The following is a 21,628-nucleotide window of genomic DNA, read 5'->3' as shown; positions in this document are numbered from 1 at the left end:
AGGAGGAGAAGGGGTCAACAGAGGATGAGATGATTGGATAGCATCACCGAGTCGATGGATATGAGTTTCAGTAAGCTCTGGGAACTGGTGATGGACAAGGAAGCCTGGCATGCTGCAGTCCATAGGATCACAAAGACCTGGACACGACTGAGTGATTGAACTGAATTGATATATATATATATATATTTTATATAAGGACTATTCCAAGGACTGAACAGAAGATTTCTGTATTTTAAACAAGAAAACAAAAGAAAAACTCAGAAGCAAGAGACGGCAATAAATTTTCTACAAAGGGAAAGAATAAATTATCTTCAAAGGAATAACGACAAAACAATGGATAATTTCTTAACAGAAGAGTGTAAATCAGATGACAGTGAAGGAAATGCCAAACTCAGAAAAGTTAATTCTTCAGTAACTACTTCCAGATTTCACATAAGACAATTTTCTGTCTTTAAAATGCTTTTAAAGTACCATGTATAATGTTTTGGTTCAGTACTCATGATCATGATTTAAGTTTTATCAATAAGAAAGTTAAAAATGAAAGAAAAGACTTCTATCATCAATTTCATAGATCTAATTCACTGGCAGTAGCTCATAGGGCAATCAGAACTCAGTTTTCTCTTGGCTGTAATGAAATTTTAAATCTGCATATCAAGTCAATGTATAGCATTTTCCTCTAATGAATTAAAATTTTGCTTTTTCCATTGTGGTCTGTTGCAAGGGTCAAGTTGGCCTCTAATTAAGACTATTTTCCTTAGTGTTTTTTTTTTTTTTAATTTTATTTTTAAACTTTACATAATTGTGTTAGTTTTGCCAAATATCAAAATGAATCCGCCACAGGTATACATGTGTTCCCCATCCTGAACCCTCCTCCCTCCTCCCTCCCCATACCATCCCTCTGGGTCGTCCCAGTGCACTAGTGTTTTCTTATATTTATAATTGATGAACTAATTCAGTGTTGAAAGTGTTAGTCACATCAGTTGTGTCCAACTCTTTGTGACTCCATGGACTGTAGCCTGCCAGGCTTCTTTGTCTATGGAATTCTCTAGGCAAGATTACTAGAGTGAGTAGCCATACTAACTCAGGGATGGTATCAATTCCTTTGTTTTGGTCATCTGATGCACAGAGACAACTCACTGGACTAGTCCCTGATACTGGGAAAGATTGAGGGCAGAAGGAAAAGAGGGCATCAGAGAATGAGATGGCTGGACGGCATCACTGATTCAATGGACATGAACTTGGGCAAACTTCGGGAGATGGTGAGGGACAGGGAGGCTTGCTGTGCTGCAGTCCATGGGCTTGCAAAGAGTTGGACACGACTGGGCGACTGAAAAACAACAGAGCATTAAAAAGTGTTCAGACTTGGTGAATACACTTATTTAGAAAATAATCTCATGATTCTGCTATCAAATTAAGAGGTATTTTGTAAACTCTAAAAATTGAATAATTTCCATTGTAAATATTTTCAATTTAACCTAAAGAGATTAGAAAATAGTAGAAATCAAATTCTTTTTTCAAACTCTGCTGTAGCTTTAGATGTTTTTGTGTTATGATTGAATGGAAAAAATTAAAAGTGGTAATCCTCAGGTTAATGAGAAATAATGAATTAATTTATAAATAAGATGGAGAGAAAAATATTACCTATCCTACCTCATTAGAATTAAATCTTTGGTATCTACAATTCACTAAATAGTGCTCTTATTGTTGAAGTTACATCTTGATTTTCTGAGCCCCCCAAAGGATCGCTTATTCAAAATATTTCCTTCATAAACTTTAATGAAAATAAGCCAAGCAATAGAAAAATTTGTTTTTTTTTTAATTTTTGCTTTTCCATTTCATGTAAATTGAAGTTAAAATAGAAATAAATGAACTGAAAAGAAAATATTGACATAACCCTATCTATGACCCAGCTGTTCTTCTTTCCAGGTATTTCCTCCAAACATTTATTGATGTGTAACTGTGGTTTTTAGACAGTTGAAATAAGTGCATTTTTTGGTGTGTTTGTGTTGTGATATTATTACTCTGACACACAAACATTCATTATTATGCAAATAAATTAGTGTTTTTCTTTTTTTTCTACTGACTTTCAGAAATGTTAAGCTCATATATCAGTGTAAACAGCAGAGGTTGCATGGAACTGGTGGTTAAAAACATGGCTTCTGGAGACAGACTGCCTGAATTAAATCCTAGATCAGCCACTTGGGCAAGTTATTTAACTTTTGTGTCTGATTTAATTTATTGGTAAGATGGGTATGTTATGTCACCTTCTTCATAGGGTTATTATGAAAATTAAATGAGATGTAAAGTTTAAATTCCTGTAAATTTCTTAGATTAAAACTCATGTAAGTCTTCCCTGGTGTAAAGTAAGTAAAAGTATTAGACACTAATATTAATCAGCAGAGAAATGGACCTTTAAATAAAAAGCTGTAAAACATCTGTTGAAATTTTATTAAGGTGCTTGTTCTGACACTGTTTTCTTTCTACAAAAGAGATTGGAAAATAGTAGAAATCAAATTCTTTTATAAAACCATACTATATCTTAGAAAATAATTTCAAGTGTTATTGTTGAATTAAAAAAAACCTAATAATATGTGGTGATGTATTCTCTGTCTGACATCTGGAGAAGAAACAGTATGTATGTGATATTAAATTCACCACCGTCTCCTCCTGCTGAGAGAGACAAGAATAAATGAAACAGAACTTCAGGACTATGTTATTACAGAGTAAATGATCATCAATCAGGAAAGAATTGCTGCTTTAGGGAAAGTTCAGAGATGACCTATCTGGTCCCTTTCAGTCAGAAGATTCTAGGATTCTAATATTCCTTAAGACATGATCCTAGAGTGACTCAATGGCTTTAGGGACAAACATCATTCTCTGATTCACTGTAACCCTTTTGCTGTTTGCCAAACTGGCTGAGCAATTTGTGACTTATTTGTCAAATGAGAGCAGTAAGATTAGCAAAACAGATTCAGTTTGGAAATTATTCAAGCAAAAGAACAAAAAGGCATTCGGAGGAATAATTAAAAAGACAATTCACAGTGGCAGTATAAACTAGGCATTTTAGTGGTATGCTATTTGCGTATTTATATGAAAAAGGAATGATGTGGGTAGTAGAGCTCCTTTAAGTTCTTTCCATTCCTAAATGTCTATAGGTTTTTAGATAAACTGGCCGGGACTTGAACTGTATAGACTATGGACTCTTGCTAGGGAAGAAATACTCAGCATATGGTATAAATAAGAGAATGCAGGATTTACATTATTTCTTATTCCACTTTTGCCATTGATTGACTCTGTGACCAGGTACAAGTCACTGAACTTTCATTGATCTGTTTTCATAACTCAAGAATGGGCTACATAATGCTAATTTTCTTTCATTTCTAATTTAATCAATTTTTTAAAATCCATTCCTTTAAAGAATATTAGACACCTATGTTGCTAGCTAGCAACATACCAGACATGATGAATTACGTTGTGATTTATAAGGTATTGTTTCTACCTCAGTTAGGTTAAATTCAAGAGCAAGGCTTCCCTGGTGGCTCATTTGGTAAAGAATCCGCCTGCAGTGCAGGAGACCTGGATTCGATCCCTGAAGGGAACGGCTACCCACTCCAGTATGCTGGCCTGGAGAATTCCATGGACTGTAAAATCCATGGGGTCGCAAAGAGTCAGACACAACTGAGTGACTTTCACTTCCACTTTCAAGAGCAAAGACTGTCCAGAGAGACTAAGAACTAGTAATTTTAGAAATACGAAGACATGAGAGAATGGTGTCTTAGATTCCAAGGAAGTAGGAGATTTGAGAGAATATAGATTATTCAGTGTCATAAGCTGAAGAGTGGCTTGGAAGGTGAGGACGGATCTCCACTAAGAGGTTTGGACTGGATTTCACTTTGGGGCTGTTACTGGGAAATTAGCATAAGAATGATTGTAGTTAGTAAGAAGGGGCAAAACAATACTGGAAAGAGTTAAAGAATAAATGTTCTCAAAGAAAAAGAGAAGCTAGAGATGACTCTTCATAAAAATTAGCCATGTGGGGAGGGAGGAAGGTAAGGTTATTTAAGGAGGAGTTGGGGCTTCTTTGGAGCTTCTTTGGGGCTTCTTTAGGGCTTCCCTGGTGGCTCAGAGGTTAAAGCATCTGCCTGGAATGTGGGACACCCAGGTTCGATCCCTGGGTCAGGAAGATCCCCTGGGGAAGGAAATGGCAACCCACTCCAGTACTCTTGCCTGGAGAATCCCATAAAGGGAGAAGCCTGGTAGGCTATAGTCCATGGCGTTGCAAAGAGTCGGACACGACTGAGCGACTTCACTCACTCACTCTGGGGCTTCTTTGAAAGCCCTCATTCATAAAATGAATGATTCTATCATTTTACTTAATATTTCCAATTGTCAGTCAGTGATTGCTTCCCTCTTTGAGATTTTTACTACCTTTTTTTTTTTTTTTAACCAACAACTTAATGAAACAGAGGCATTTTTGTTTTTATATTGAACAATGTTAAAGAATTGTGTCATTGTTACACAATGAGACACACAGAGAAGTGTGACCATTTTCAAATGACTCTTCAGTAAAAGCATTCTAACAAATGGGACAATATTTGAGGGACCCCTACTTCACCAACTCACAAACGTGCTGAGACTCACAATTATCTACCCTCTGAATTTTCTTATTTTCATTCCCACAATTTTATTTCTCAAATTACACATTAATATATTAACAGATTTATATTGAGAATTTATTTGCTGACTACCAAGTGGGGAGGAAGTAAGTAGGTGAAATTATGAAAGTTCAAGGTGCTCATGTCTACCTCAGAAAATACATCTAAAAAGTCTGCAAGGGCTTCGGAATTTAAAGTATGTAAAACCACCATGTTCAAAAGTAGTATTTGTGTATGCGCAGTTGCCCAGTCATGTCTGACTCTTTGCAAACCATGGACTGCAACCTGCCAGGCTCCTCTGTTCATGAAATTTTCCAGGCAAAACACTGGAGTGGATTCAACCCAGGGATTGAATCTCTTGCATCTCTTGCATTGGCAGGCAGATTCTTTACCACTAGCTCCACCTGGAAAGCCCATGTTCAAAAAAAAGCATTATATTATTTAGCGATAGATTAAACGTCCACAAGCATTTAGGAAAAACAACCAGGAATAAAGATTGCAGCAAATATACGACTAAGAGAATAAATACAGCAGCTTTCAGAAAAAGAACCTCATTTCAGAAACAATGTCAGAGAAATGGAAGTGAAAGGCCCAACACATAATATCAAATTAGTATTCCATGGATGCTGTCCCTAGGGCTTCCCTGGTAGCTCAGTTGGTAAAGAATCCACCTGCAATGTAGGAGACCCCTGTTCATTTCCTGGGTCAGGAATATCCCCTGGGAGAAGGGATAGGCTACTCACTCCAGTATTCATGGACTTCCCTGGTGGCTCAGTTGGCAAAGAATCCCCCTGCAATGCGGGAGACCTGGTTCAGTCCCTGGGTTGGGAAGATCCCCTGGAGGAGGGCATGGAAACTTACTCTAGTATTCTTGTCTGGAGAATCCCCATTGACAGAGGAGCCTGGTGGGCTACAGTCCATGGGGTCGCAAAGAATTGGACACGACTGAGCGACTAAGCACACAGTACATGTGATGTCCCTGAGGGTGTTTAAGTGACAAGAGGCACATTCTGTATGGAAATGCAGCTGTTTGATATATGTTAATAATATCAAATATAATATGTTGTTGATTTTCTAAGATAATTGTGTGACAATTTGACCAGAGGGACAGTGGGATGATGAGCTGGTTTTCTCTGAGGATTAAATAGAAGTGGAATCAACACAGAGTAATAATAATTAACAAAAGCATCCTTCATGTACAAATGACAAGGGTTCCTCTTGGCACAGGGTATGTGGTGCAGGTTATAGACTCGCCGGCTCTCTCTCATTAAATTTAAGTGTCGCAGGCAGCACCTCTTGGGGAAAATGTTCCTCGGGGCTGTGGATAAGGAATCTTTCCTTCCTTGCAGAGCAGGGCAAATCCACGTACATATCTTCTGCATACAAGGGAGCATTTGTCTGGGTAAGTGGGCAAAGATGAACACTTTCATAAAATGATCATGTTCTCCAAATGATTTATTTCACATCTCCTCTTGAATTCTTAAGAAAGAAGAATATATATACTGTGTGTTTTTTAAACCAATTTCCCAATGTCATTTGCCAAGTTACCCTAGCAAACAAGTGACACACAACACAGTTGCTTGTGTCCTATTCTGATTTTTGACATTTAGATTTTTAAATCCAAGCTGCTGGTCTTAGACGGTGGCCTGGGTGGGCAACAGGTTAGCTATGTGCAGGCTCAATGAACAACATGCAAGAAAGTAAGCTCCCTAAGACCCTGTAAGTCCAGAGTGAATGCTCAATATAAATGCTTATCCTTTTTGAATCCTGTAGAGAATTGAAGGAATACAATAAGAATTTTCTGTCATTTCTGAATCATTTAAGCCTGAACCCAAATAATACCCCTTAGCTTGAGAATTCTTTTGAATAGGGATCCATCTAACATCTACAAAGGCATCATACTTTTGAGACAAGGGAAAGAATTCTTAGTTTGGGGGACAATATATTTTCTTGCCCCTGAAACATATTCTTGTTAGAGGAGACTAGAACTCACATCTGGATTCCTCTTTGATCAAATAGACACTACTGCTGAGCAGGATCCAGGCTCAAATCCCTGAGGAAATCTCAGAGGGGAGATTCTCTGGGCCAGTGGATGGTGGGTGGAGTGACACTCCTGTTTTCAGCACAAGGCAAACACAAGCCATTTCCCACAATAAGACATAACAAACATAACTGGCAGTCACATGACCACAGATCCTATCACAGAGTCACATGACCACAGATCATCTCAGAAAGTTCCCAGGAAATACTGTGGTCTCTCTGAAAGTGTCTAATTCTGCAGAGAAATCTTAAGAAACGTAGGCCTTTCAAGGCTAGCTGCTTATTAAGCAGGACTGAGAGTCTGCACCAAGCATTGGGTTCTTCCAGAGGTTAACAGCCATCTTATAAAAAAAATCCACTGAGAAACAAAAGCTCAAAAACTGTCCTTCAACCCCCACATCCACCTCCAGCTCCCATTTTCCAACTGTGATTCCAACATTCACATCCAAGCATCTTGAAGTTACAACTTGCTTTCACAAGTGCTGAGTATGTGGCCCTATTAGCAACTCTGAGTAAAACAGGCATGTCACTCTCATTGCCTAGCTTTATGCTAGACTTTTAAATCTACTACAAATCCTTTAAAATATATATATATTTTTTGGTGAAAACAGCATATGTTAAAATTTATTAACACAAATAGTTATGATAGGGTAAGAAAAAATTTGCATTTTTAAGGTCAAAGACCAAGAAGTATTATGAATTAAAACTTTGTTTATAAATAAATAAATAAATATTTTTTAATGAAAAAGATTAAAAAAAAAACTTTGTTGGAAATTCCCTGGCGGTCCAAGAGTTAGTGGTAAAGAACCTGTCTGCAATGTAAGAGATGAGAGTTCGATCCCTGGGCCAGGAAGATCCCCCAAAGAAAGGCACGGCAACCCACTCCAGTATTCTTGCCTGGAGAATCCCATGGCAGAGGAGCCTGGTGGGCTACAGTCTGTGGAGTCAGGGTTGCAAAGAATCAGGCATTACTGAAGCAACTTAGCACACACCAACAGTTAGGACTTTCACTGCTGAGGGCCCAGGTTAGGGGAACTAAGACCTTGCAAAACCAAAAACAGAACAGTTTGTTCCTTTAGAACCTAAATTCCTCTATTTTGAGACTCAATTTTTTTACCCTTATTTTTCACTTTGAACTGGGGAAGAAGAACCTCATAAAGGGTCATGCTTACATCTCTGTATTTCTGACTTAGCTGGAGCCTGAAAACTAGCACTCATCTATGAGGGAAGTCAGTTACTGCCAGATTAGTTCACTGACATTTGGGACAGGGATGGAGAATTTAAAATGGTTAACCTAACACATTATGAACAGAATCCTTGGAATGAGTCTTAAAGAGCAGAAATGTTATGGTGTTGAGTCAGAGTTTGGAGAAGAATAAAATTTCATAGTAACAGGTTATGGAATCACTTTTTTCATACAATTTTTCAAAGGTAATTGTGTCTAAAAGCTCCTCCCCACCCCCAACCCAGCCCACTTCATTACATTTCTATAAAAGTATTGATTGTGAAAATCACTCCTTGTACTTTTCTTTCAAACTTGTTCATTCCAGGATACTTTTATCAGAAAAAAAGCATATCTTCAATGATTTTTAAAATATGCATACATAGAGCTTTACAGTATGGTTTACACAAATTCAATTATATATATTATCTCTTTTTTCCAATTTAAAATATTGCCCAATATATTTAACATAGGTTCTCTATGTTGTAGTATACTGTATATGGATAAATTAATATTTAGATTTGGTTTGTGTGGGGCTTCCCAGGTAGCTCAATAGTAAAGAATCCTCCTGCCAATATGGGGGATGCAAGAGGCACGGGTTTGATTTCTGGGTTGGGAAGATCCTTGGAGGGGTAAACGGCAGCCCACTCCAGGATTCTCGCCTGGAAAATCCCACAGACAGAAGAGCCTGGTGGGCTACAGTTCATAGGGTTCCAAAGACCCTAAATAACTGGATGACTGAGTACACACACATAGGTTTGTGTATAAATATATAAATATAATGAACAATGTATAATGCACATTATGAGCAGTTTCAGGTATTTCTTTTTTTGAAGAGGAATTTTGACTTAATACTATTTTGACCTTACTTGCTAATTTGAAAAATAATCCTTAAGTAAGATAAGACGCTATTACGAATGTATCCTTGCAATTGGTTTATATACAGTGTCGGTATCAGTGCTACTTTCATAGGAGAGCTTACTCTCTGCTTCTATGCATTTCATTTTTTTATGTTCCAAGTACAAGTGAGATCAAGCAGGTTTTTTCTTTCTGTGTCTGGTTTATTTCACTTAACATAATGTGCTCCAATTCCATTCATATTTTTGCTACAGGCAGAATATTTGTCCTTGTTAAGGCTGAATAATATATCATTGAATATAAATATATATACTTCAATTTCTTTATCTATGTATCCATTGACAGACACTTAGGTGGAATGTCTCCCTTTGAGAAGTCAGGATCTTTGGAAAGAAGATGCTCTTCATTTTACAGCATAACAATGTTCATGTTGAGAGCCTTGAGGGGGCTATAAGGGTGGTAGAATCTATTAAAAAGGATTCACTAGGAGAAGAATTTCAACTCTATTCTATACTTATTTTAGTTATTAGTTAAGGCCTTCCCTGGTGGCTCAGACAATAAAGAATCTGCCTGTGATGCAGGAGACCCAGATTCCATCCCTGGGGCTGGGAAGACCCCTGGAGAAGGGAATGGTTACCCACTCCAGTATTCTTCCCTGGAAAAATGCCATGGACAGAGAAGCCTGGCGGGCTACAGTCCATGGGATTGCAAAGAGTCAGTTTTAAGTGACTGAAAATGAGATAGTCACATGCAGCACATTGACTAAGTATTTGGATTTGTTATTCTTTTCCAATTAAACACTATTCTCCACCCCCCTCCCATTTTATCCACCTTAAGTGTTCATTTAACAAGATGACAGTTGAAGACTCCCCAGTCTTTGAAATGTAGGTAAAGTTGCCTTGTCTTCTCTTCCGATTGCAATGTATTTCCTTTCAAAGTCCCAATTTCCCCTAAAATTTCTCCTAATTCTGCTGGAGTGTAAGTTGGTAACAGGTAAAATGTGCAGTGAACCAGGGCTTCACTCTCCCGCGCTGCTCAAATCAGTTTCAATTATGAGTCATCTCACCATCTCAGAAGTTCTGACCCTGTTGGGGCAATACATTGAATCAATTATGAAATTTGTCTTAATAATGCTACATATGACCCCTCCCTCCAAACTGTCCCCTGGACCATAAGAGATTGAACAGACATTCTAATAATCCAGTACAAGGTGGGGGGTAGTCAACATGCCAATACAACTTCAACACAGCCATTCAAGTTCCTAAAAGTCCTCTATTTGACCAACTCAAATTTCTGTTCTGCCTGCTGCTCTCTGAGTACTGCCCAGATTCATTAATTCTTTCTCTCGCTTACATTGCTTCTCTCTTTTTCTCTCTCTCCCAAGCTATCAACTAAAATCAAATCACTCTGTTACAAAACAGTTTGATCATTTTTCCCTTGACTCCTGGCAATGCCCGTGCCCTGGAGGTTTCATCTTTTCCCAAAACTGTTTAAAGCATTCTCCTCCACAAAGAAAAAAAAAATTCTTAGGCTAAACATTGAAGTTATAAAATTTTCACCAGCAAATCCTCTTTTCTCCTCTCTTTTCTTATTTAAAGATCAACTCTCTGGATAACATTCAAATTTTCCAAAATAAAATGGTGAGCATACAATTTCACATATCTTTGACTTTGTGAGTTGAATGGACTCTTGTGAGTAGTGAATGGATTGTTAGAAACAGCCAGTTCTAAACATTACCTTGTGAGATGCATGGCTGTTCGTTTCATTTGGATTTAGCAATATATATAGAATGGTAATTATATATGAAGAATTGGCTGAAACAATCTCACTATACATTCCTCATAAACTGCATATACACAGGATTTATTCCTTACTCAATATAGATGCAATGTTCTTGCCTGGAGAATCCCAGAGATAGGGGAGCTTGGTGGGCTGCCATCTATGGGGTCGCACAGTTGGACACGACTGAAATGACTTAGCAGCAGCAGCAATATAGATAGATGATATTTACCAAGCCTATTTTCAATTATGACTCTGCCTCATGGAAAGAGACAATTCTTCATACTCATATTATTTCCCCCAGTCTATGACTATTTTTTAAAATGAACTTCAGCTCATTGCTGCTTTGCAGTTCAAATTAGAACATTCATACAGACAAACCTATGAGAACTTTTCTTACCTTTATACATACAAAATGGCATTTTAATGTGAGTGTTTTGTTACCATTGATAAGCACTCAAGAAATATCCACTTGTGTTTTTCTGTTCAGTTATAATAAACTTCACTAGTGATTAAAAAGCTATGCAAGAAAGGACAGAGTATGAAAGCCAGAACACGGATAAAAGGGAGGAAGGGATAGTTGGGGAGTTTGGGAGCAACATGTACACATTGCTATATTTAGAATGGATAACCAACAAAGACCCACTGTATAGAAGGGTGAACTCTGCTCAATGCTGTGCAGCAGCCTGGATGGGAGGGCAGTTTGGGGTAGAGTGGATCCATGTATATGTATGGCTTAGTCCGTTTGCTATTCAAATGAAACTATCACAACATTGTTAATCAGCTGTACTCCATATAAAATAAAAAGGCTTTTTTAAAAAGCGCCAATAAAAAAGAGGGTGTGGCTATGAAAGATGACACAAAAGAAATGACTGAAATTATAGGAACAACTGGAGAAGAAAATGGCAACCTACTCCAGTATTCTTGCCTGGAGAATCCCATGGACAGAGAAGCCTGGTGGGCTACAATCCATGGGGTCACAAAAGAGTGGGACATGACTCAGTGGCTAAACAACAGCAACAGAGGCACAATGAAACAACTTGACCAAAGTAAATTTAAAAGCACAACTTGGAGAGGGTGGGAAGATTCGAGAGAATGGCATTGAGGCACGTATAATATCATGTGTGAAACGAGTCGCCAGTCCAGGTTCGATGCACGATACTGGATGCTTGGGGCTGGTGCACTGCGACGACCCAGAGGGATGGTATGGGGAGGGAGGAGGGAGGAGGGTTCAGGATGGGGAACACATGTATACCTGTGGCGGATTCATTTCGATATTTGGCAAAACTAATACAATTATGTAAAGTTTAAAAATAAAATAAAATTTAAATGTCAAAAAAAAATAAATAAAAGCACAACTTGGGGGAGGGCTGCTTGGGTTTGCCCTCTGACCAAAAGGTACTAAGCAGGGTTATTTGGGGCAGTTTAACTTATCCCTCAGTGGTTCAGTTCCTTCACCTCTAAAATAGGCACAAAAATAAGACCTTCCTTATAGATGAAGTAACACAAAATGTTAAGCACGGATTTGGAACAAAAAAGAGCTCAAAAATACTATTCTTCTGGTGCCAATAATAAAAATGTAGCTAGATTATATAAGTATGCAAGTTATGAAGTATAGTTTTGTTTTTTATTAAGAAGAATGCAATTAGCCACAGAATAACCCATGGTTTCACATAGCTGTCTCAGAAACCATAAAGTAAACACTATCATTGTTCAGATACCAAAGCCTTTGACTGTGTGGATTACAACAAACTGTGGAAAATTTCAAGAGATGGAAACACCAGACCACCTGACCTGCCTCCTGAGAAATCTGTATGCAGGTCAAGAAGCAACAGTTAGAACTGGGCATGGAGCAACAGACTGGTTCCAAATCAAAAAAGGAGTATGTCAAGGCTGTATATTGTCACCCTGCTTATTAAACTTATATGCAGAATACATCATGCAAAATGCCAGGCTGGATGAAGCACAAGCTGGAATCAAGATTGCTGGGAGAAATATCAATAACCTCAGATATGCAGATGACACTACCCTTATGGCAGAAAGCAAAGAACTAAAGAGTTTCTTGATAAAAGTGAAAGAGGAGAGTGAAGAAGTTGAGTTAAAGCTCAACACTCAGAAAACTAAGATCATGGCATCTGGTTCCATCACTCCATGATAAATAGATGGGGAAACAGTGGAAATGGTGACAGACTTTATTTTCTTGGGCTCCAAAATCACCATAGATGGTGATTGCAGCCATGAAATTCAAAGACACTTGCTCAATGGGAGAAAAGCTATGACCAACTTAGGCAGCATATTAAAAAGCAGAGACATTGCTTTGCCAATAAAGATCCATCTAGTCAAAGCCATGGTTTTTCCAGTAGTCATGTATGGATGTGAGAGTTGGACTATAAAGAAAGCTGAGTGCCAAAGAATTGATGCTTTTGAACTGTGGTGTTGGAGAAGACTCTTGAGAGTCCCTTGGACTGCAAGGAGATCAAACCAGTCTGTCTTAAAGGAAATCAGTCCTGAATATTCATTGGAAGGACTGATGCTGAAGCTGCAACTCCAATCCTTTGGCCACCTGATTCGAAGAACTGACTCATTTGAAAAGACCCTGATGCTGGGAAAGATTGAAGGCAGGAGGAGAAGGGGATGACAGAGGATGAGATGGTTGGATGGCATCACCAACTCAATGGCCCTGAGTTTGATTAAGCTCCATGAGTTGGTGATGGACAGGGAGGCCTGGTTGCAGTCCATGGGTTGCAGTCCATGGGGTTGCAAAGGGTCAGACATGACTGAGTGACTGAACTGAACTGATCATTGTTCAAATGAAGTAGCTGTTAACGGGAAACATTTTTAAAGTGTAGAAAAACATATAAGCCACAGAACATTGTACCAGAATAGAGCTCATATGCAATCTAACAGAGACATTAATTTCCCTGTGAAATTTAGCTTCCTTTATTGGTTAATTTGCTTCCTTGGCTGCCTTAGAAGAGAATCTCTCTCGGGAAAGACTGCTCTTATGGTTCCTGTCAACATGTGCAGGTGAGGTTCTGTGTCTTCTTTTGCAAGCCCATCACTGCCCAGTAGGGGCAGGTGGATATTCTACCAACCCTGGTTTCTTACCTGGTGCGCGTGGAAGGGCAGATCCACAGTAAGACAACCATTGATTATCCTGTGCAGTGTTTTCTTTAAGATCTCTGCGTTGTTTTCAATAAAAGGCTCAAGAGGAAACAGGAAAGTCAAGATCCTTAAGAGTAACCTCATCACAAGCCTCAAATCTCTGTTCTTCTCTGTTAGAGTGGAGCTTTGGTTTGGAAAAACAGTCTAGGTTCAGAATTAGGTCTTGGAAAATGTGTCTTTCTTCCAATGAAATCAAGTATCTGGTATCCAGCTCTGTGTGCTGCCTGTCTACAGGAGATGAGAGTTTCCATCATTGCATCTCAAGATGCTCCCAATGCTCATGTTTTTTTCTGTATTGATGCCCTCTTCAATGCATCAGTGGCATTTATTAAGAGCCATCCAGTTCTACAGCCTTGAGTTACTTCTCTCTTGAAGTTCTGAAATGCTAGAGACATTTGACCAACTAGTGTACAGCCTTCCATCTACTTCCTACCCCATTTAACCACTGGTGGAAGTGTTAGCAATCCCTCTGCTATAGCATGCTAGCACTCTCAAAGTCTGCCTTCCACCAGGAACAATGCCCTGACTGCCTTCTGGCCAGGAATTGGTCGGCCTCCAGATTTCATTCTTAGAGCTTGCTTCCCAGGTTCGCTTCTGATACCAGTTATCTTTGGTAGAGTTTCTTCAAATCAAACCTCGTGAGAGGGATTCCTATAAGGGTGATGTGCCAAGAGAGCTCTAGGGGAAGGTGGTGAGGAAAGCAGAATGGGAAGAAAGCTAAACAAGGTGGTCAGCTTGGCTGGAAATGGGCCTCATTCTACCTGCTCTCATGAGGGGCTCTAACACAGAAATGATAACCCAGCATTTGTTGCTCCTTAAGACAAAGAAGGTGGCTTTTTGTCTTCTTGGATCAATCAGTCATTAACCTCTGACCTCTATCAGAAGTCATTAACCTCTATCTCAGAGGTTAACCAGTCATTAACATCTGAAATACCAAAGGAACATTTCATGCAAAGATGGGCTGGACAAAGGACAGAAATGGTATGGACCTAACAGAAGCAGAAGATATTAAGAAGAGGTGGCAAGAATACACAGAAGAACTGTACAAAAAAGATCTTCATGACCAAGATAACCACGATGGTGTGATCACTCAGCGAGAGCCAGACATCCTGGATGTGAAGTCAAGTGGGCCTTAGGAAGCATCACTATGAACAAAGCTAGTTGGAGGTGATGGAATTCCAGTTGTGCTATCTCAAATCCTAAAAGATGATGCTGTGAAAGTGCTGCACTCAATATGCCAGCAAATTTGGAAAACTCAGCAGTGGCCACAGGACTGGAAAAGGTCAGTTTTCATACCAATCACAAAGAAAGGCAGTGATCAAACTACTGCATGATTGCCCTCATCTCACACGCTAGCAAAGTAATGCTCAAAATTCTCCAAGCCAGGCTTCAGCAGTACATGAACTGTGAACTTCCAGATGTTCAAGCTGGATTTAAAAAAGGCAAAGGAACCAGAGATCAAATTGCCAGCATCCGTTGGATCAGTGAGAAAACAAAAGATTTCCAGAAAAACATCTATATCTGCTTTATTGATTACACCAAAGCCTTAGACTGTATATCACAACAAACTTTGGAAAATTCTTCAAGAGATGAGAATACCAGGACACCTTACTTGCCTCCTGAGAAATCTTTATGCAGGTCAAAAAGCAACAGTTAGAATTGGATATGGAACAACAGACTGGTTCCAAATAGGGAAAGGAGTATGTCAAGGCTGTATATTGTCACCCTGCTTATTTAACTTTTATGCAGAGTACATCATGTGAAATGCTGGGATGGAAGCAAAAACTGGAATCAAGATTGCCAAGAGAAATATCAATAACCTTAGATACACAGATGACACCACCCTTATGGCAGAAAGTGAAGAGGAACTGAAGAGCCTCTTGATGAAAGTGCAAGAGGAGAGTGAAAAAGTTGGTTTAAAACTTAACATTTAGAAAACTAAGATCATAGCATCTGGTCCCATCACTTCATGGGAAATAGATGGGGAAGCAATGGAAACAGTGAGAGACTTTATTTTCTTGGGCTCCAAAATCGCTGTAGATGGTTACTGCAGCCATGAAATAAAAAGAGGCTTGCCCCTTGGGAGAAAAGCTATGACCAACCTAGACAGCATATTAGAAAGCAGAGACATTACTTTGCCAACAAAGGCCTATGTAGTAAAAGCTATGGTTTTTCCAGTAGTCATGTATGGATGTGAGGGTTGGACTATACAGAAAGCTGATTGCCTAAAATTTATGCTTTTGAACTGGGGTGTTGGAGAAGACTCTTAAAAGTCCCTTGGACTGCAAGGAAATCAAACCAGTCAGTGCTAAAAGAAATCAGTCCTGAATATTCATTGGAAGGACTGATGCTGAAACTGAAGCTCCAATACTTTGGCCACTTGATGCAAAGAAGTGGTTCATTGGAAAAGACCCTGATGCTGGGAAAGATTGAAGGCAGGAGGAGAAGGGGATGACAGAGGATGAGATGGTTGGATGGTATCACTGACTCGATGGGACATGAGTTTTAGCAAGCTCGGGGAGTTGGTGATGGACAGGGAAGCCTGCTGTGCTGCAGTCCATGGGGTCGCAAAGAGTTGGACATGACTGGACTGAACCTCTGACTTTCCTTTAAGAACTGGACTTTAAGAGGCAGCACCCATTCAACCAAGGGCAACTATCAGACAAAAGGTACAACTGTAAGGTCAGAAGTCAACCCTCACAGTGACTGGGCAGTGGGTGACTGTGGTGATCAGGGTGGGTCCTCGTAACATTGGTACCAATTCCGCATTGCCAACACCAGGCTACTTCAATCTTCGTTGGTTTCCCCCAGCTCATAATTCCCTCACACCTACAGTTTGTTCTTCGCAGGGGATTGAATTGGGGCATTTCAATATGCTTATCAATAATTTTATATACGATAATTTGTCTGCTCAACTCTGTCTTGGCACTTGAAAGGTAGGAGTTGATTTTTCTCATGCTTTAAGTCATGGTGTTGGACTCTTGCCTGAAAATAATGAGCACGAGGTGATTAATGGAGTTGCAGTTTATGGAGTATTCAGTTCAGTTCAGTTGCTCAGTCATGTCTGACTTTGCGACCCCATGAATCGCAGCACACCAGGCCTCCCTGTCCATCACCAGCTCACAGATTTCACTCAAACTCATGTCCATCGAGTCGGTGATGCCATCCAGCCATCTCATCCTCTGTCATCCCCTTCTCTTCCTGCCCTCAATCTCTCCCAGCATCAGGTCTTTTCCAATGAGTCAACTCTTCGCATCTATGGAGTATTACTTACTATTAATACTATACTTCTAAGTTTATAATAAATACTTTACTGGTCAAAGACCAACAGAAACTGAATGAAATTGAAAAAATTGAAAATTAAAAATCAATAGGAAAATAAGAATGAATAATGGAAATTCTCTACTGATGGTGAAAGTGAAAGTTGCTCAGTCATGTCCAACTCTGTGCAACCCCATGCATGGACTATACAGTCTATGGAATTCTCTAGGCCAGAATACTGGAGTGCATAGCCGTTCCCTTCTCCAGGGGATCTACCCAACCCCTGGAATGAACCCAGATCTCCCGCATTGCAGGCAGATTCTTTACCAGTTGAGCCACAAAGAACAATCAATAATTTCAGGCAGAAGTTAAAACGTTTGAACAAGTGACACAGAAAACCATCTGACGTTCTCCACTAGGCAAACTGTGAGAGATAAAGAATATGAGATTTTGTATTTTAAAAAAATCTAAAAGTATCATAAAGACTTCCCTGGTGGTCCAGTGGTTAAGAATTGGCTTTGCAAGGTGAGACACGGGTTGGATCTCTGATAGGTCCCACATGCCACTGCATAGATCCTTACAGCCACAGCTAAGACCTGACACAGCCAACTAGATAAAGAAACAAATATTAAACAAAAATAAACACACTGTACATTTAACAATTGCTTAAATTTGTGTAGTACAACAACCATAAAATGGATTGTTTTTCTTGCATGGAACAAAAGATAGGAAAGTAATCAGAAGTGATTAATTATACTTTTATAGAAAGCAAATAAACTGGATGATGATCTAGAATATACGAGGCAATTGGGATAGAGAATGCAATGTTCCAGACGACTCCGATTGACACACCTGGAAACTAAAAGGAGTGACTATTATTCAGTATCATAGAAGAGGAAAGATTCCAAATACAATCACGTAATTCATGAGTGTTTCCCTCCTGACCTTTTAAACAGCTAAATATTTCAGACAGTGACGCAAATATTCAGTGAGACTCAAATGCATTATTTAGGTGAGCAGGTGTTTGTTTCTGTAATCATTTCAAAACCTCTCAGTGTACGATCAAAGAAAACAAGTTTAGTTCACAAAGAACAGTTTTAATTACCGGGACCACAGTGTAATGACATAAACTTTTATTTAATTATTGTTTCTCCAAGGCCCAGCTCCCATGGATTCCTGTCTCAGTCCTCTAGACAAGAAATTTAAGTGAAAATAGCAAGTGTTATTTTCTTTAAGTATCTCTAAGATACTGGGCAAAGAAGCAGCACCCCTCTTAAATCCACATAGCAAACAGCACTGTCAGTAAAATTACACCCCTGTTGGCAAAGAACACAGCATAGCTTCAATAATGAAGGTCACAGGAGATCAGAGGAGCCATCTTTGACACATAAAGAGCTTAGCTGAGCAGTAGAGGTCAGCTTTAGGAGGCAGTGGGACCCATCACCCCCAAGGTACCACCTTCGAGGTACTTTGAAAGCATTGAGTGGTGAGCACATAGGAGATACTTCCCAGGGTTTCCACGAAAATGCTGGAGGCAAGATGCTGCACACAATCCTTAGAGACCCAGAGATCTCACAGGCAGAGGGCACACCATTTAGGGTTTTCTGCCTGGGAACTACACACAGCAGCTCATGTGATTCAACAGAAAAGAAACTCACTGGAGCAATCAGCACAGGGGTAGGGAGGGAGTGAGGGCCCCCATATTCAAGAGGGAAACAGGAGATCTGGGCAAGAACCAGGGTAGCTGTGGGCACCTGTAGATAGTCTGGTCTCAGACTTGCTGCCTGTATACTTTTCAGCTCTACCTTCAATCCTCTTCTCAATCTGTTAGTGATACAAATTCCAGGAAGCACAACTAATCAGTCTAACTTCAGTCACTTGCTCACTCTTTGGCTAAGGAACAGCCAAGTACCTTGACTGACAGACTGCATTTAGTAAGACAAAAAATAGACTGTATTCAATGGAGTAAAGATACTTCTCCCAAAGGGAAATCAGAGTGTTGTTCTAATATCAGGCATATTTCGGTATGTGGGAGAGGAAAGGTGTTAGAACCACTGACGTTTAGTTGATTATTAGTACACATAAATTGGCGTGGGAGACCAAAGGGGAAAATGATAGACTAGAGTCCTCAGTGACCAGTGTGGGAAAGGAGGTCAAGGTCAAAGAAAGAGGAGAGGGAGGGCAAAACAAATTGTGAGTGGAAGAAAAAGATGAACTAGAAACCAATTTTTGTAAGTTCCTGAACGCAAATGTGATATGTTTCAGGACAGAGACTATGTTTTATTTATATTTATTTTCACAGTTTACCACCCACCCCGCCAATTATATGGTAGATAGATGTTCCAAAAAGGTTTGCTGAATTAATGGTGAACAAGTGAGTAAGTGATTAAATATATGAGCAAATGGATAGACAGATGGATAAATTGAAGATTGGTGGAATAATAATGCTAATTTAGAGAAATTAAAGAATCTACCAATAGACACAGACAGGTATTAAGCTAGGTTGCTCCTGCTAGAACAGAGATTCAATACCTAAGGTAAGACCATTAGGTGAGTTTCAAGGCTTCTTATGACCCACAACTAAATTCCTAAAAATTCTGTAGGTTCAATTCTCTTCAATTCTGTGCATTCAGGGAGCACAGTTGGTCAGTCTCAAGCAACCTGTGTTGCAGAAGATTCGTGATTTTCATGCCACAACTTTGGGAAATGGCCCAAAACACACTTGAATCCTTTCATTTTCTAAAATCATCTATACTTAGTATCTAGCTACTCTGTTTGCTGTTTTCCCCAGGAGGTTTTCTAGAATGAGAGCTAGAATGACCATAGCAGTTCAGTTAAGTCCCTCGCTCGTGTCCCACTCTTTGCGACCCTATGGACTGCAGCACACCAGGCCTCCCTGTCCATCACCAAACTCATGTCCATTGAGTTGGTAATGCCATCCAACCATCTCATCTTCTGTAATCCTCTTCTCCTCCTGCCCCTAATCCCTCCCAGCATCAGAGTCTTTTCCAATGAGTCAACTCTTTGCATGAGGTGGCCCAAGTACTGGAGTTTCAGCTTTAGCATCATTCCTTCCAAAGGAATCCCAGGACTGATCTCCTTTAGAATGGACTGATTGGATCTCCTTGCAGTCCAAGGGACTCTCAAGAGTCTTCTCCAACACCACAGTTCAAAAGCATCAATTCTTCTGCACTCAGCTTTCTTTATAGTCCAACTCTCATATCCATACATGACCACTGGAAAAACCATAGCTTTGACTAGGCAGAACTTTGTTGGCAAAGTAATGTCTCTGCTTTTTAATATGCTGTCTATGATCAACCTAGCTTTTCTTCCAAGGAGCAAGTATCTTTTAATTTCATAGCTGCAGTTATCATCTGCAGTGATTTTAGAGTCCAAGTAAATAAAGTCTGTCACTGTTTCCACTTTTTCCCCATCTATTTGCCATGAAGTGATGGGACAGGATGCCATGATCTTAGTATTCTGAATGTTGAGTTTTAAACCAACTTTTCACCCTCCTCTTTCACTTTTATCAAGAGGCTGTAGTTCTTCTTTGCTTTCTGCCATAAGGGTGGTATCATCTGAATATCTGAGGTTATTGATATTTCTCCTGGCAATCTTGATTCCAGCTTGTGCTTCATCCAGCCCAGCATTTTGCATGATGTGCTCTGCATAGAAGTTAAATAAGCAGGGTGACAATATACAGCCTTGACTGATACTCCTTTCCCAATTTGAAACCAGTCTATGTTCCATGTCCAGTTCTAACTGTTGCTTCTTGACCTGCATACAGATTTCTCAGGAGGCAGGTGAGGTGGTTTGGTATTCCCACCTCTTGAAGAATTTTCCACAGATCACTGTTGTGGTTGATCCACACAGTCAAAGGCTTTGGCATAGTCAATAAAGCAGAAGCATTTGTTTTTCTGGAGCTCTCTTGCTTTTTCGATGAATGTTTTCAAATTGTACCTGAATCTTGATTGAAAGTGGGAAATAATAAGTTGATCCAACTCCACAGAAATCTTGGTAAAATTGCCACAACTCAGCAAGGATCATGATTATATATTAAAGGTTCTAGACTTCCTATTTCAGGAAAGGAAAAGGGAAAGACTGTGTTTCTCTGATGGCTTAGATGGTAAAGAATCTGCCTACAATTCAGGAGACCTGGGTTCAAACCCTGTATTGGGAAGATCCCCTGGAGGAGATCATGGCAACCCACTCCAGTATTCTTGCCTGGAAAATCCCATGGACAGAAGAGCCTGGTGGGCTACAGTGCATGGAGTCACAAAGAGTAAGCCAGCGCTGAGCTACTTTTCTCAGTAACCTAATCCCATGTAATCAAAACCTGGGGAGTGAGTTTATATGAGTTTTAGTCTTGGAGCAAAGTTTTGCTTGTTACCCTATGGACATTTTTATCTCCTCAGCTTGTGGTGCTTACTTAATATGATATTTTCAGACAGACCAGCTAGAAGTTTGGTATGTTTTCAACAGAATGTACATCTTTCACTTGTCTTCAGAAAATTTTTACATCTGACTTTTAAGTAAGGTTAAGGGGAATACTGTGAGCATTAAGATCACAGTTAACAAAAACGATAATGATAAAAAAGCTACCATTATTGCATGCCCATTATATATTAGGAGCTGTGTTAAGTGCTCT

This window comes from Bos taurus, chromosome 9 (assembly GCF_002263795.3).
Source record: "Bos taurus isolate L1 Dominette 01449 registration number 42190680 breed Hereford chromosome 9, ARS-UCD2.0, whole genome shotgun sequence".
Lineage (NCBI taxonomy): Eukaryota > Metazoa > Chordata > Mammalia > Artiodactyla > Bovidae > Bos > Bos taurus.
Note: the sequence above shows the minus strand (reverse complement) of the source record.